This window comes from Macaca thibetana, chromosome 13 (genome assembly GCF_024542745.1).
Source record: "Macaca thibetana thibetana isolate TM-01 chromosome 13, ASM2454274v1, whole genome shotgun sequence".
NCBI lineage: Eukaryota > Metazoa > Chordata > Mammalia > Primates > Cercopithecidae > Macaca > Macaca thibetana.
In genome coordinates, this window is record NC_065590.1 from 21,180,996 (window position 1) to 21,198,758 (window position 17,763).

At 44.7% G+C, this 17,763-nt stretch overlaps 1 protein-coding gene and 1 pseudogene across 1 annotated transcript in view; one reads left to right on the forward strand and one right to left on the reverse strand.

The window, feature by feature from the left end:
* VAMP5 (vesicle associated membrane protein 5) overlaps nucleotides 1–17,763 on the reverse strand; it is a 229,925-nt gene that overhangs the window by 90,716 nt on the left and 121,446 nt on the right. The gene's annotated exons all lie outside the window — the stretch shown is intronic.
* Nucleotides 14,771–15,684, forward strand: LOC126934390 (40S ribosomal protein SA-like; annotated as a pseudogene).

Consider the following 17,763-nt stretch of genomic DNA (forward strand, 5'->3'; position numbering starts at 1 on the left):
TAAAATAAACATGTAAAGAGCAGTTAGGGAATCAAGAGGAAACCTGTGCCAGGGCAGTCCCTGCCTGGAGGGATGGGCGTACCACCCACTATCTCCCTCTTTCAGCCCCACTCCCCACTGCTGGAGCTTCAGAGCACAAAAAAAACGGGAAGCTCCAAGAGACTTCATGGACATCCCATCCTTGTTGAGAGAGAGAAAAAAGCTCACATGATTTCATTTGGTTATTTTAAACTGTTTATCTTTCTGTCCTTTCCCCACGGAATTAACGTTTGCAGGCAAAAAAATCAACTTTGAATATTTTTCCTCCTTTGCTCAGCTATTTTTGTATAAATATTCCATGAGTAAAGTCTCTAAAAGACTGCCAAGCCCCCCACCCACCCTGTTACCATTCCCTAGTAGTCGCTAAGAAAGACTTAATGAGCTTACATCCAAGAGTAGAATGTTTCAATGACTCTTAAAGCCCTCTATGTATTTTTAAAAATCATTTTATCCCTGGTGGTCTACTGGTTAGGATAAAGAAAAAGAAAAAGACTTTTGAAATGCATAAACAATTCAGTAACAATATTCACAGATTATTTAAACAAATCACTCGTAATCTAACAGCCCTCACACTACTATTTTTATTTTTACCAATTGCCTTCCAGTTTTACCCATATGAACACATAATTGACACTGTGATTATCAGGCTGTACATACAACCTTGTATTTTACATTTTCCTTTTAACATCTGTAAACAAATATACATTTTCCCAAATGTATTTTTTGTAAATATCACAAATTAGTAAATCCAGGTAAACTCATCACTGATCGCCCAGTGAATAGGCACCAGGCTAAATCTGTGTAGGATATGGAAAGGTAAGTGTCGTCTCTGCCCTCAGTAAGTTTACAGTGTTATGGAGAGATCAGACATACATACATGAAACAATCCGGGACAACAAATAATTAGGTGGAAAACTGTGATGCACTCAAGTCAGGTAGGCTTGCGAGGTGGTGGTGCGTTCCCTTATCAAGGGTTTGGGGACTGAGAGAAGGCTACCTCCCTGTGAAGATGGAAGAATTGATTCAGCTCAGATGGGCAAAACCGGATGAAGGTGTGAAGGTGCTGAATAAGGGGAACACACAAGTGGCTTGGTGGTCACTGAGGCAGCAGGCCCAGCGGGTACAGAAGGCTCATGTGCCCTCCTCATTAGCCAGATGAACTGAATCAGGCCTAGAAGGTAGCGGGACTGGCCCCAACCACATGGCTGCCTGGTGTCAGCCTGTATTCCTGCTCCAGGCCTCCGTGTCACCACTGTAAGATGAAGATGAAGTTATTAGTTATTTTTTATTTTTCTTTTGCTTTTTTGTTTGTTTGTTTGTTTGTTTGTTTGTTGAGTCAGAATCTTGCTCTGTTGCCCAGGCTGGAATGCAGTGGAGTGATCAGGGCTCACTGCAGCCTCAACCTCCTGGGCACAAGTGATCTTCCCGCCTCAGCCTCCCAAGTAACTGGAAATACAGACATGTGCCATCATGCCTGACTGAGTTATTTTTCAAGTGTCACTGAGGGACAGGTCAGGCAAGGAGACTGTGTGAGTCTCAGGAGCTAATAGTCCTGAGCTTTGCTGAGGCCTGTAAGGATTGGCACGTGGGGCCAATGACATGAGATCCCAGTTAGTCATCCTGGCAGCTGCTTCCTGCCTCCCTTCCCCTGTTGCCTGCTGCTTGGACCTCTTTGGCATGGTAAGTGGATACTGCCTGGACTCATCAATTATTACTGCTGGAGGGCAGCTTACATAGCAGCTCATGTGCCCTCCTCATTACCCAGATGAATTGAGTCAGACCCAGAAGGGAGTGGAACTGGGCCAAACCACATGGCTGCCTGGAGTCAGCCATAGCAAGAACCTCATCAGCTCACAGTCCAGCCCCCCTCATTCATGCATCTAACAGATATCACTGACACCATTGCAGTGCTGGTGATGCAGCAGCAGGCAAACAGATGAAAACACTGAGGTGGGGAGAGCAACCATCAATGAGATAAGATAGATGGTGACAGGCACCAAGGAAAAAGCAGATGGTGGGGGGTGGGGAGGGGTGGGGGCTTGCAATTGTAGAGACATCAGCTAAGGAAGGCCTCAATGAGTAAATAACATTAGGGTTGGGCACCATGGCATATGCCTGTAATCCCAGCTCTTGGTAGGCCAAGGCGAGAGGATCACTTGAGGTCAGGTATTCAAAGCTACAGTGAGCATTGATCACACCACTGCAGCCTAGCCTGGGTGACAAAGCAAGACCATGATTCAAAAAAATAAAAATAAAAAGGAAAAAGACATTAGAACAAAAGCTAAGCAGGAATCCGGAAGGGAGCACCAGGTTCTCTGGATGACATGTGATGTAAAGGCCCTGGGGCAGGAGTGGGCCTCGCGTGTTCCAGGAAAAATAAGGAGTGACGTGAGGAAAGAACAGGAGGAAATGAACCAGAGGGACCTTGGGGCAGCTGGTGCAGGGTCCTGGATTTCACAGCAAGGCCTTTGGCATGTATCCTTTCCAGTTGCTAATTCATGACCCTGCTTTCTCCTGCTTACTTGCAAGGGCACTGTGACCTCTGTGGGCAGAGAGGAGAATGGAACAGCCAACAGGACTCCCAAGAGCACACAGCAGCAGTGTGAGCAGCTCCCTGGACACCTGTGCTGGGCCTGCCCTGTGCCCCTGCCCTAGAAGTCCTGCAGACCCAGAGGACACTGTGGCCTCCCATCTAAGGATTATGAGAAAGAGCATGGATGCAAAGCCATACCAAACCAGTTGCGTGCTTAGCATCTGCAGAATATCAGAAGGGAGCAGGTTTAACAGCTGAGGCCAGTGAAGAGAGCTGAGTCAGAGGCCAGTAGCGCCCATGCCTTGGCTGAGTGAAGGGTAGAACCAGATATATTTATGTAGAAGTGGCTGGCAAAAAGTGAAGCCCTGATGGTGATCTGTGTTACTAGCTTGGGCTTCTAATTTCTAATGTCCCGTACTTCCTGCCAGTGCTCCATGCCCATGTGTGTGAAAACCTCTGTGCAGAACGGCTTGCCAGGGACCAGTGTGGGTGCCAGACCCTGGGTAGCCAGCTGAGGCAATTGGTTGACCAGCACAGTAGTTTTGGAGCATGCCAGAGTTCTCACGTGCCCCTCTACAAGAAGGTGTTCCACGTCCTGCGGCAGAACCTGCAGCGTTAAAAGGCGCCCGTGGTTCAGACACTGCTCTCGGCAGCATAGAACAGGGCAGGGCACGCGATTCACCACTACTAGGGCGGGGTCGGTTAAGACTCACCTTCAGAGAAGCCTCAGCTCACATGGTCAGATCCATTTCCCCGGGCATCTCAGCCCCTCCTTGTGACCAGGCCCCTCTGCTCTGTGGGTGCTACGAGGGGCATGGATGGAGCCAGAAGTGAGGGCCAAAGTCTTGTCTGAGTTCTGTCAAGATGGACTTGGACTCTGGCTCTGGCTCTGGCTGTGGTCCTCATCTGTGTTCTTGTTAGTCCCTCAAGGGGGTCCAGTGTAGCATCAAGGTCAACTCAATTCCACAATCACTTATTATATTTCAGCCGCCAGGTACTTTATCTGTAGCAGGAAATGGATAAGGCATGAACCCTTCCTTCAGATATATTGAATCTATTATGTGTGTGTTTAGGGGTGGGTGTATTAGTGTGAGTGTGTGTGTGCATTAACTCACACATGCTTGTGGAGGCAGCCTGGGATATTAGCAGGAAGAGTCCTGAGCTAGAGTGAGAAGGCCTCGTCCCAAGTCCTGACTACTCAGTCTACTCCCTGTGGGCCTTTGTTCAGACACCTGTCCTCTCAAAGTCTTGGCTTCTGCTACTATTCAATGGGGATAGTGAAGCTTCCCTGGCTGCATCACGGGGCTTGTTGGGAGGATCAGTTGGGGCAATAGGTGGTAAAGTATTTAATGCACACAGGAAGTTGTATGCTCATGAACGTTGGCAGCATGTATGTGAGTGCAAAAACAGACAATTATCAGCATGAGCCAAAAAAAAAAAAAAAAAAAAAAATTCAGGCTAAAATCAAAGAAGGGGCACCAATGGGATCAAGAAGAGAAGCTCCAGAAAAGAATGCAGATGTGACTCCAAATGCATCCCTGTGTGTGTTCATATACGCCGATATAGGGGTGTGCATTGCCTGGACTACTGAAGTCCCAGCGCTCCAGAGTCCTCCTAGATCTCTGGCGGTGCAAGAAGAATCTGCCTCCCTAGGTCAAGGCCATTGTTATTATCAGCTACAGACATTAGTGAGCACACACTAAGGCACTGGGCTACAAGGGGGACTAACATTTATGAAGTACCTAGTATTATGTGCACAACATGGTGCAAACCCTCTTTTTGGGGGCGCCCAGGATGGAGTGCAGTGGTGCAATTAGGGCTCACACAGCAGCCTCGAACTCCTAGGCCCAAGTGATCTTCCCACCTCAGCCTCCTGAGTAATTAGGACTACAGGCATGCATCACCACACATGGCTAATTTTTTTTTTTTTTTTTTTTTTTGAAGTGGAGTTTCGCCCTTGCTGCCCAGGCTAGAGTGCAATGGCGCCATCTCAGCTCACCGCAACCTCCACCTCCCAGGTTCAAGCGATTCTCCTGCCTCACCCTCCCAAGTAGCTGGGATTACAGGCATGTACCACCATGCCCAGCTAATTTTGTATTTTCAGTAGAGATGAGGTTTCTCCATGTTGGTCAGGCTGGTCTTGAACTCCTGACCTCAGGTGATCTGCCTACCTCAGCCTCTCAAGTAGCTGGGAGGCATGAGCCACCATGCCTGGCCAAGGCTAATTTTTAATTTTTTTAAAATTTGAAACCCTCCCCCTTACCCCAATTTTAAATTTTTTTGTAGGGACTGGATCTCACTGTGTTGCTCAGGCTAGTCTTAAACTCCTAGCCTCAAATGATCCTCCTGTCTTGACCTCACGAAGTGTTGGGACTACAGGCATGAGCCACCATGTCTGGCCTGTAGACATTTTATAGTTGTCTGCAAGATAGGTATTGCTATCTTCATTTTATATAATAATAATAAATAACACTTATTAAGTTAATACAAAATATGTAACATGTATTAATGCATTTAATCCTCACAATGGCCTTGTGAGGAAAGTACTACTATTATTCATCTCCACTTTTTGAAGGAGGAAACTAAGGCAACTGAGGTTAACTAACTTCCTCAAGGTCACACAACTAACAAACGGCTGTGGTCAACTGCCTTTTCCTCTCCGATTAATTCTCTGCCTTTCTGAGCCTTTGTGCTATATCACAGAGAACTGAGTTTCCCAGGCTCCCTCGCTCTCTGGCTTCCAGGTTGATTCAGCCAATGGAAAGCTGGGAGAGAGGGAGGAGGTGGAGAGAAGCCAAGGTATCTGTCTCTCTTTCTCTTCTTCCTGTAGTGTCTCTGGCAACAGTTATGTCCCTAGGTGGCTCTCACATCTACCCTGCAGGCCCTCCCTCCATGATCTCAGCTCCCATCAGGCAGCTTCTATGGGGTTTCAGATCCCACCAGATGGCCCCCCTAGAAGACTCTGTTTCCCTGGGTGGACCCTTAGTGGTACCCAGACAATATAAAGGCTGCAGAGCCCACAATCTTAACCTTTTCAGGTGAGAAAACAGATGCAGATTTATATAACTTGCTCTAGGTTGCAAAACTAAAGTATAAAGCAACCAAGAAAAATTGGAAAAATAAGAAAAACAAGAGGATGTCCTTTTAGATATCAAAAGATACCTTGAAGCTATAAGAATAAAAACAATGTGGTGCTGACCCTGAATCAGTGGAATAAATCAATGGAACAGAATCCAATTCAGAAACAACAATGGGAATAAAAGAATATTTTACTTCTTAAAGGGGACATTTCAAAAAAGTGGAGAAATGCTGTTAGAGGGATTAATTAACCCATTAATTTGGGGGAGAGCCCCAGAATAAATCTCAAATGGATTGAGGAGTTAAACAACATGAAAGTACCAGAAATAAGTAATGAATAACTTAAAAAATACATATTGGGATTAGGAAACTTCTTTCCAAGCAAGACTGAAAAGCCAAAAGCCATAAAGGATAAAGCTGACGAATTTATAATTTGCATAACAATTTAAAATGTTTGGTACAGGAAAGAACCCAAAGCTCTAAAGAAATCTGTGCCTAGCTGACTTTGTTTGAGATCTCCACAGTCCTCTGAAAATGGGGAAGGAAACAGACTTGATTTCTTGGGTGCTCTTCTTGTTACTGCAGTTCTAGCGCTTCCCCCAGCTGGAGGCACAAGGAGCCTCTTCACAAAGAGAAAACCTGCCTGCTCCTTCATGGGCAGTTTTCGTTAGGTCCTAAAGCTGCAAAAATGAGATAAGCTGAAGCCAAAAGGTATTTGGAAAGTGGAGATGAATAGGGCAGGAACTCTGCACTCTTTTTAAAGAACGTTATCTGCTTGGCCTACTTATTCTTTGGTCATGAGTGCTTGAGGGAAGGCAAGGACGACATGACAAAGGAGCCTGGGAATAACTGAAAACCTGGGCCTCAAAAGCAGTAGGAGAGAGGTGACATCTCCAGAGCAGCAGGACAGGCGAATGGAGCATTTGGTTCTCAATTCGTTTATATTAGTAAGTATAAGACCTTTCCTCTTACACGTTTTTTGTTTTTTGTTTTTTTTTTTGAGACAGAATCTTGCTTTGTTGCCCAGGCTGGAGTGCAATGGCATGATCTCAGCTCACTGCAACCTCCTCCTCCCGGGTTCAAGTGATTCTCCTGTTTCACCCTCCTGAGTAGCCGGGATTAATTTTTGTATTTTTTAGTAGAGACAGAGTTTCACCATGCTGGTCAGGCTGGTCTCAAACTCCTGACCTCAGGTGATCTACCCGCCTTGGCCTCCCAAAGTGCTGGGATTAAAGGCGTGAGCTACCGCGCCCAGCATCTTACACATGTTAAAAGAAAATTTTATTTATTTATTTTTGAGACAAAGTCTCCCTCTGTTGCCCAGGCTGGAGTGCAGTGGCACGATCTCAGCTCACTGCAACCTCTGCCTCCTGGGTTCAAGCGATTCTCCTGCCTCAGCCTCCTAAGTAGCTGGAATTACAGGCACCTGCCACCATGCCCAGCTAATTTTTGTATTTTTGGTAGAGATGGGGTTTCATCATGTTGGCCAGGCTGGTCTTGAACTCCTGACCTCAGGTGATCCACCCACCTGGGATTACAGGCATGAGCCCCCATGCCTGGCCAGAAAAAGTTTAGACATTTTAAAGTTAACAGAGTTTAATTGAGCAAAGAATGATTCATGAATCCGGTAACTCCCTGAACCAGAGGGATTCTGGTGCTGCCATGTGGTCAGAGAGGAATTTATGGACAGGAAAAGGAAAATGGGCCAGGGGTGGTGACTCACGCCTCTAATCCCAGCACTTTGGGAGGCCAAGGAGAGCGGATCATCTGAGCCCAGGAGTTCAAGACCAGCTTGGGTAATATGTTGAAACCCTGTCTCTACAAAAAAAAAATAAATAAATACAAAAATTAGCTGGGCATGGTGGTGTGCACCTATAGTTCTGGCTACTCAGGAGGGTGAAGTGGGAGGATGGCTCGATGCCAGGAGGTGGTGGTTGCAGTGAGCCATGATCATCCCACTGCACTCCAGTCTGGAGGATGATAGAGCAAGACTGTCTCAAAACAAAACAAAACAAAAACAAAAACAAAAACAAAAAAGGGAAAATGACATACAGAAAATGGAAATCAGACCAGGCGTGGTGGCTCATGCCTGTAATCCCAGCACTTTGGGAGGCCAAGGCGGGTGGATCACTTGAGGTCAGGAGTTTGAGAACAGGTTAGCCAAATGGTGAAACTCCTTCTCTACTAAAAAATACAAACATTAGCCGGGCGTTGTGGCGCACATCTGTAAGCCCAGCTACTCAGGAGGCCAAGGCAGAAGAATCTCTTGAACCTGGGAGGCGGAGGTTGCAGTGAGCCAAGATTGCACCACTGCACTCCAGCCTGTACAACAGAGTAAGACTCTGTCTCTAAATAAATAAATAAATAAAATTGAAAAAGAAAGTGGAAGTGAGGTATAGAAATAGCCATGTTGGTTACAGATCGGTGTTTGTCTTATTTGAACATGGTTTGAACAGTTGACCACCTGTGATTTGCTAAAACTCAGTGATTGGTACTGTCTGTTTACACATCCAGTTAGGTTACAGTTTATTATGTATACAGACTAAACTTAAAATATGTAAGCAGGCAGCTTTAGGCTAAACTTAATTGAACAATTTCTTCCTTTTAGTCAACCTCAACCTCCTAAAATGAAGAGGTTGACCAAACTTTATATATTGCTGTCACTCTGTCACCATAGCAAGTAGACTTACTTGGTTTCAAATCCCACTGAGAAACAGCAGAAGAGTGTGTTTTATAAGATGAGAATGAAGAATTTAGATTACCTTTTTGTAAAGGTTAGAGCAGAGAGGACTTCTTTATTATGCTATAATCCCTTCTTTTCTGGAGAAAAAAATCCTGGTCTCTTTGGGGATCCATATGCTTCCTTAAAGTTTTAGTTTGATTGTTTTGCATTTAGCATGAGGGACTCCATTTGGTTAGATCAAATCTAGCCTGTTGGGGCCTAGTGCATGAGTTCAATCCAAAACAGTGGCCTCCCATAATTTTGTTGAACAATTCTCCCCTTTTGGTCATGTTGTCACTTAAGTGAGAGTGTGAGCAAAACACCACTAATTGCTACTCTCAGTTATGATCATTTTGGGCTTCTGGTCTCAACATGTCTTTCATAGATTACAGTGTCCTCATGATTATGTATTTCTTTGATTTTTTGTCATCCCAGTTGAAGAGAGACCATTTGACATTCTATGGATGGCTGCATGTAAATATTTACAATTTTTGAGAGGATATAGTTCACCAGGGAGACGACTATTATGACTACCAGAAGGACAATACCGAGAGTTTGGAGTATGCTGCTTAGCCAGGGTCCCCATGAACTGAACCAACTAAAATTAAATAGATTAAAGAATAAGCTTGATAAAGGGTCTGTGAGTTTCAACCAAGCAGCCAGTTTGTTAATCCCCTGCTAATGAATCTCTGTAGTACCTGATGTATTCATCCATGTGCAACAAGAAGTGTCAGCAACTGGCTGGGTATGGTGGCTCACACCTATAACCCAGCACTTTGGGAGGCCCAGGCAAGAGGATTGCTTGAGCCCAGGAGTTCGAAACCAGCTTGGGCAACATAGTGAGACCCTGTCTATAAATATATATAGAGAGAGAGAGTCAGCAACTGCACAGATTCTTCTCTGTTCAGCCAGTAAGTAGCCTAGAGCAGTTCTATTATGTAGCACAACTTTAGCAAGAAACTTAAAGAAGTCTTTAGCGTAGTGTTTATAGTACAATCTGCTATAGAGCCTATTATGAGGGACAAATTTCTAATCATTGCCTCATTTACCCCAAATCATGGAAAAAGCAACCTAACAAATTGTGCCCATTCAGAAGGGTGAGGGCCCCCTGGCAATGTTTGCTTCAACCTATAATGTAGGTTAAAAGAAATAGACCGGCCGGGCGCGGTGGCTCAAGCCTGTAATCCCAGCACTTTGGGAGGCCGAGACGGGCGGATCACGAGGTCAGGAGATCGAGACCATCCTGGCTAACACGGTGAAACCCCGTCTCCACTAAAAAATACAAAAAACTAGCCGGGCGAGGTGGCGGGCGCCTGTAGTCCCAACTACTCGGGAGGCTGAGGCAGGAGAATGGCGTGAACCCGGGAGGCGGAGCTTGCAGTGAGCTGAGATCCGGCCATTGCACTCCAGCCTGGGCGGCAGAGCGAGACTCCAGTCTCAAAAAAAAAAAAAAAAAAAAAAAAAAAAAGAAATAGACCAATGTTCTGTTTCTGACTGATTATGGAGCTACAAAGGTACCGTGAAAATTCCTCACCCACTTTGGCCCTTCATCTTCTATCCATCAAGGCATAAGATTGCTCATGCATAAGGTTAGCTGTGAAATCCTCCACAAATAAAAGTATATCCCGTGGGTCCACACAAGACTTTTTCTAGTTCTAATCTTCATAGAGGCATAAGCAAGGAAAAAAATTAAGAGAGGTAAGAGTCTCATGATGGCAAAGAAGTCTTGATCTTGTGATCTTGAGAAAGCTTTCCACATCTAGGATTCCATCTGCTTCTGGGGAGAAACTTCCCTGGTTAGCTTTACCTTAAGGTCTCCAACAGGTATACAGCTCCAAGAGTCTGGAGGGGCCCTTCTGAGTTGTGAGATTACAGACCCAAGGTTCAAGGTCCTAAAGTTTTGCTGCAGTGTGAGTGGCAAGGGTAGTCTTTCTCTGTTGTTTCTAGAAGACCCAATCTCTGTGTTCTAGATCATGAAGGATTTAATTGTCCTCAGTCAGTGGATCATGAAAAGCTTCCTTTACCTGGTGAAAATGCACTTTGGCACAATGCATTAAAGCCACAGTCAGTCATATCAAAGTTTAGGAGCAGAAGATACATGAGTTTTTGTTTTGTTTTGTTTTGTTTTTGTTTTTGTTTTGTTTTTGTTTTTGTTTTTGTTTTGAGATAGAGTCTCGCTCTGTCAGCCAGGCTGAAGTGCAGTGGCTCAGTCTTGGCTCACTGCAGTCTCCACATCCTGGGTTCAAGGGATTCTCCTGCCTCAGCCTCCAGAGCACCTGGGATTACACACAAGCACCACCACGCCTGGCTAATTTTTGTATTTTTGTGGAGATGGGGTTTCACCATGTTAGCCAGGCTGGCTTGGAACTCCTCACCTCAGGTGATCCACCCGCCTCGGCCTCCCAAACTGCTGGGGTTACAGGTATGAGCCACCACGCCCAGCCATGAGTTTCTATTATTAGGGGCATGGGCTTTCCAGTGACTGTTTTATAAAGGGTCAACTTATGTTTTCTGCTGAAAGTGGATCTAATTGTCATCAATCTTCGATACCTTTGACCAAGGCAATCCAGTTGATTTACTTAGCTTTGCCTAGTACTATTTTATCTGTAGTTTCTTATTTAACTGTTTTACAATTTGTTCAATGAAACAAATACCTTTATCACTGGAGATTTCTCCAGGAATGCCCCCTGAAAAAAACACATTTCCTAATAAACTTTTAGCTACTGTTAGATCATCAGACTTCTTTCATGTGAAAGCTTCTATACAACCAGAAAATAAGCATTCTGAATGACAATTGAATGAATTCCCTCTATAAATGTTCAAATGGCCAATCAGGTAGCAGAAGTGTACCTGAAGTTTTTATTGTTTCCCCAGAATTATGGATTTCACAAACCAAACATTGGTCAAAAACCGTTTTAGCAATTTAAAACAGTCACACTACACACACGCACATACACACACACACATGCACACATTTTCTATTTGGATCATTTAATCTCTACCATAATGTGTCATGGAGTACAGAGCTTTTAAGAGTGGAAGATAAGGCAGCTGTCCAGGCTCTCCATGAGTTGATGCTTAACATTGGGTACATATCTTCTTCAATACCAATTTTGTTTTTCCAATTTAGGTGAATAGTACTGTTTAATAACTGGGTTGGCCTGGTGTGGTGGCTCACACCTGTAATTCCACCACTTTGGGAGGCCGAGACAGATGGATCCTTTGAACTCAAAGATCAAGACCAGCCTGGGCAACATGGTGAAACCCCACCTCTACAAAAAATACAAAAACCAGCCAGGTGTGGTGGTGCATGTCTGTAGTCCCAGCTACTTGCAGGGCTTAGGTGGGGAGTGGGGAAGGGGTGACGAAGGAGGTTACAGTGAGCCGCAATTGCATCACTGCACTCCAGCCTGGGTGATAGAGCCAGATCTTGTCTCAAAATAAGTAAATAAATAAAAACTGGGTTATCACAGGTAATCTGACTTGGACCATGGAGTTCATTCAAACTGCGTATCCTAACAATTTCGGTACTTGCCGATTTAGCATGAAAATCCCGCAATGGCCAGGCATGGTAGGTCATATCTGTAATCCTATCACTTTGGGAGTCTGAGGCAGGCAGATCACTTGAGTTCAGGAGTTCAAGACCAGCATGGGCAACATGGTAAAATCCTGTCTCTACAAAAAAATACAAAAATTAGCTGGGCTTGGTGGCACATGCCTGTAGTCCCAGCTACTTAGGAAGCAGAGGTTTCAATGAGCCGAGATCATGCTATTGCACTCCAGCCTGGGTGACAGAATGAGACTCTGTCTTAAAAAAAAAAAAAAAGTGCTTGTCAAGGTCCTTTATATTCTTTCCATGAACCTCGTTGAAGACACAACACTCTGTGATTTTACTTGCTTGTAAAGAACTTTCAGAAAATGCATCAGAATTAAGTAATTAACTGTGGAAACAATTTAAAATGGTCATAGTTAAAGACCCAATTGACAAGGAAATTTGGTTATTTCTGTGGACTATAATAATTTAACATAATAGCTGTAACTGTGACTTATACCAAGACATATTAGAATTTTAGGAAACTCATACAGTTTTATGTTTTTGTTTTGTTTGTTTGTTTTTGAGACTAAGTTTTTCTCTTGTTGCCCCGGCTGGAGTGCAATGGTGTGATCTTGTCTCACTGCAACCTCCATCTCCCAGGTTCAAGCTATTCTCCTGCCTCAGCCTCCTGAGTAGCTGGGATTACAGGTGACTGCCACCATGCTCAGCTACTTTTTTTGTATTTTTAGTAGAGATGGGTTTTCACCATGTTGGCCAAGCTGGTCTCAAACTCCTGACCTCAGGTGATCCACCCACCTCAGCTTCCCAAAGTGCTGGGATTACAGGCATGAGCCACTGTGCCCAGCCAGTTTTGGAACCTACATTAATAACATATCCAAAATGTAATTTGAAAGTTAAACATCAGGCCAGGCATGGTGGCTCATGCCTGTAATCCCAGCACTTTGGGAGGCTGAGGAGGGTGGATCACCTGACATCGGGAGTTTGAGACCAGCCTGACCAACATGGAGAAACACCATCTCTACTAAAAATACAAAATTAGCTGGGTGTGGTGGCGCATGCCTGTAATCCCAGCTACTCGGGAGGCTGAGGCAGGAGAATCGCTTGAACTCGGGAGGTGGAGGTTGCGGTGAGCCGAGATTGCGCCATAGAACTCCAACCTGGGCAACAAGAGCAAAACCCTGTCTCAAGAAAACAATAAAGCAAAAAAAAAAAAAAAAAAAAAAAAAAAAAAGAAAGAAAGTTAAACATCATTTCTTTTTTTTTTTTTTTTTTTTTTGAGACGGAGTCTCGCTCTGTCTCCCAGGCTGGAGTGCAGTGGCGCGATCTCCACTCACTGCAAGCTCCGCCTCCTGGGTTCACGCCATTCTCCTGCCTCAGCCTCCCGTGTGGCTGGGACTACAAGCGCCTGCCACCGCGCCCGGCTAATTTTTGTATTTTTAGTAGAGATGGGGTTTCACCATGTTAGTCAGGATGGTCTTGATCTCCTGACCTCGTGATCCGCCCATCTCGGCCTCCTAAAGTGCTGGGATTACAGGCGTGAGCCACCGCGCCCAGCCAAACATCATTTCTTATTTGACAATGCTTCCCATGTCACTGAACATATTAAATAAGCCTGCTTATTATCTCTCTTTTGAATGCTGAGGGGCCCCCTGTAGCATTGCAAAGTTAGTTTGTGGCCTAAAAGACTTTGTTTTGAATTTAAAATTTGATTTGAGAAGCCTGTCAAAAATTTTAAAAATCAAAATAGGAGGCTGGGCACAGTGGATTACACCTGTAATCCCAGCACTTTGGGAGGCTGAGGGAGAGTTCGAGGCCAGCCTGGCCAGCATGGTGAAAACCCGTCTCTACTAAAAATATAAAAATTATCTGGGTGTAGTGGTGAGTGCCTGTAATCCCAGCTACGCAGCAGGCTGAGGCGGGAGAATTGCTGAGCCCCGGAGGCAGAGGTTACAGTGAGCCGAGATCGCACCACTGCACATCAGTCTGGGCAACAGAGCGAGACTCCATCTCAAAAACAAACAAACAACAACAAAAATAGGATAAAATTTATTTAGCCAAAGTGATAATTAAAAGGTTTTAAAAAGCAAAAACCTTTATTCTTGGATAGAAAATAGTCTGTTCTTCTAACAATTGAAAGACTTAATAAAGACAGCCTGAGATAGAATCTGTCTCTTCCGTTTCTGTTTGTTTGTGTTTGTTTTTTGTTTTTTGCAGTTTACTCAAAGGTGAACAAAAATATTTTACTATCTCTTATTAATCCTACACAGGCTGGGCTTGGTGGCTCACGCCTGTAATCCCAGCACTTTGGGAGGCCGAGGCAGGCAGATCACTTGAAGTCAGGAGTTCAAGACCAGCCTGGCCAATGTGGTGAAACCCCATCTCTGCCAAAAATACAAAAAAAATTAGCTGAGCATGGTGGTGCATGCCTGTAATCCCAGCTACTTGGGAGGCTGAGGCATGGGAATCGATTGAACCCAGGGGGTGCAGGTTGCAGTGAGCTGAGATCGTGCCATGGCATTGCAGCCTTGGCAACAGAGTAAGACCGTTGAAACAAACAAACAAAAACAACAAAACTATACAAAATTATTTCTCAAAAGATAAAATGAAATTTTAGTTCCGTATAGTGTATTATCAATACTAAAGCTAACTTTAATGAAACCTTGCCTTTCCTCACTACTTAGAGAAGGGACCATAGATCCATTGTTCTGGATTCCCATCATAACTTTTTATTTATTTATTTAAAATAGAGATGGGGTCTCACTATGCTGCCAGGTCTGGTCTCAAACTCCTGGGTTTGAGCAATCCTCATACCTCAACCTCTCAAAGTGCTGGGATCACAGGCATGAAACACTGTGTCCAGCCCTGTCATAACTTAAAGAGAAACTTTTACAATGTTTGGAGAGTGATTGTTCTGGAAATTAAGGAGAAGGGTGTCCTCAAGTTCCTTGCAGCAGAAAGCCACTTAGGTAGCACCAACCTTGACTTCCAAATGGAACAGCACATCTATAAAAGGAAAAGTGATGGCATCGACATCATAAATCTGGAGAAGCTTCTGCTGGCAGCTTGTGCCATTGAAAACCCCGCTGATGTTAGCATCATATCCTCCAGGAATACTACCTGGTTGGCTGTGCTGAAGTTGTTGCTGCCATTGGAGCCACTCCTATTGCTGGCTGTTTCATTCTTGGAACTTTCACTAACCAGATCCAGACAACCTTCTGGGGGCCATGTCTTCTGGTGGTTACTGGTCCCAGAGCTGACCAGTGGCCTCCTACATAGGCCTTTTATGTTAACCTGCCTACCATAGCTCTGTGTAACACAGATTCTCCTCTGTACTGTATGGACATTGCCATTAAATACAACAAGAGAGCTCATTCAGTGGGTTTGATGTGGAGGCTGGCCTGAGAAGTTCTGAGCATGCATGACACCATCTCCATTGAACACCCAAGGGAGGTTATACCTGATCTCTACTTTTTTAGAGATCCTGAACCGATTGAGAAGGAAGGTTGATAAGGAAGAGCTGCTGAAAAGGCTGTGATCAAGAAGGAATTTCAGGGTAAATAGACTGCTCCCCCTCCTGAATTCACTGCTACTCAGCCTGAAGTTGCACACTGGTCTGAAAGCATGCAGGTGCCCTCTGTGCCTATTTAGCAGGTTCCTACTGAAGAGTGGAGTGCTCAGCCTGCCACGGAAGACTGGTCTGCAGCGCCCACTGCTCAGGCCACTAAATGGGTAGGAACAACCACTGAGTGGGCTTAAGCTACTCTTCTATAGTCTCTTAAGCAATGTGGAAATAAGGTTGATGGAAAATAAACATCAGTTTTCTAAAATAAATAAATAATTAAAACCTTATAAATCCATCCAGTTTCAGTCAGCTTTTGACCCACAAGATTTTCACAAACCTTTTATAATCTCTTATACCTTTTTTCTCTATTATCTTTCTCTTCCCAACTTTCTACATTCATTTAATGTTATTGATATCTTTTTTCTTCATTTAAAAACAACCTTTAAGGCTGGGCACAGTGGCTCATGCCTGTAACCCCAGCACTTTGGGAGGCTGAGGTAGGAGGATCACTTGAGCCCAAGGAATTTGAGATCAGCCTGGGAAACACTGTGAGACCCCATCTTTACAAAAGAAGTTTCAAAATCAGCTGGGTTAGCCAGGCGCGGTGGCTCATGCCTGTAATCCTAGCACTTTGGGAGGCTGAGGCAGGTGGATCACCTGAGGTCAGGAGTTCAAGACCAGCCTGACCAACACGGAGAAACTCTGTCTCTACTAAAAATACAAAATTAGCCAGGCATGGTGGCACATGCCTGTAATCCCAGCTACTCGGGAGGCCGAGGCAGGAAAATTGCTTGAACCCTGGAAGCAGAGGCTGTGGTGAACCGAGATGGAGCCATTGCACTCCAGCCTGGGCAGCAAGAGCGAAACTCTGTCTCAAAAAGAAAAAAAAGAAAAAAGAAAAAAAAAAAGAAAATCAGCTGTGTGTGGCAGTACACACCTATAGCCCAGCTACGCAAGAGGCTGAGGTGAGAGGACTGCCTGAGCCTGGCAGGTCAAGGCTGCAGTCAGCCATGATTGCTCCACTGCACTCTAGCCTGAGTGACAGAGTGAGAGATCCTGTCAAAAACAAACAAACAAAGAAAACCTTTAAATAACTTCTTAAATACACAAAATTATTTTTTCTCAACAAACACACATCTTAATGCCTTTAAAACTTTTATCCCCCCAAATATATCTTGCTTTTCTTTATACATGCTGTACACAGAGTTGCTTTGCTTACATTTAGTAGTTTTTTGTTTTTTTGTGCCCTTTGGGTCCTGAATTTACACATCAGGCATAGAGCTTGGGACAGAGGAAAGAGCTGTGAAGCAAATTCCTGGAGGATCAAACCACATCCAGCATGGCCAGGTAGCACAGCTGAGCCAGGGATGATGGGGCCATATTGGGTTTGGCTCTGCCTTGCAGCTGGTAGTCCAAAGAGTGAGGACATGTATATTTCTGCAGGCCTCACTATGGTCACCTGTCCAGACCCCAGAATCCAGAGACTCAAAACCAAATACAATCATACAGTAAGATGTGTGCAAGGTTTCAGGAAGCCCAGCAGCCAGACCTTACAGCTTTAGCTCACAGACAAATCAAGCAAGTTTAAGAAATATTACAGGAGCAGCAGTTTTATGACCTTAAAACATATAATAGGCTGGGTGCAGTGGCTCACGCCTGTAATCCCAGCACTTTGGGAGGCCACGGTGAGCAGATCACTTGAGGTCAGAGTTCGAGACCAGCCTGGCCAACATGGTGAAATCCAGTCTCTACTACAAATACAAAAATTAGCCGGATGTGGTGGCATACACCTGTAGTTCAGCTTGGAAGGCTGAGGCAGGAGGATCACTTGAACCTGGGAGACGGAGGTTGTGGTGAGCTGAGATCTCACCATTTGCACTCCAGCCTGGGCAACAAGAGCAAAACTCCATCTCAAAAACAAAAGCAAAAAACAAACAAACAAACAAAAAACATATAATAGAGACAATGTAAACCTGTCTGATCAGTAGACCCAGGCAAAAACATTCCAATTTCCCTCCCTCCCTCTCTCCCTCTCTCTCTCTCTCTCTCTCTCTTTCTTTCTTTCTTTCTCTCTTTCTCTCTCTCTCTCTTTCTTTTTTCTTTCTTTCTTTCTTCTTCTTTTTTTTTCTGGAGATAGGGTCTCACTCTGTTGCCCAGGATGGCATGCAGTGGAGTGATTATGGCTCACTGCAGCCTCAACCTCCCCAGGCTCAGGTGATCCTTCCACCTCAGCCTCCTGAGTAGCTGGGACTATAGGCACACACCACCACGCC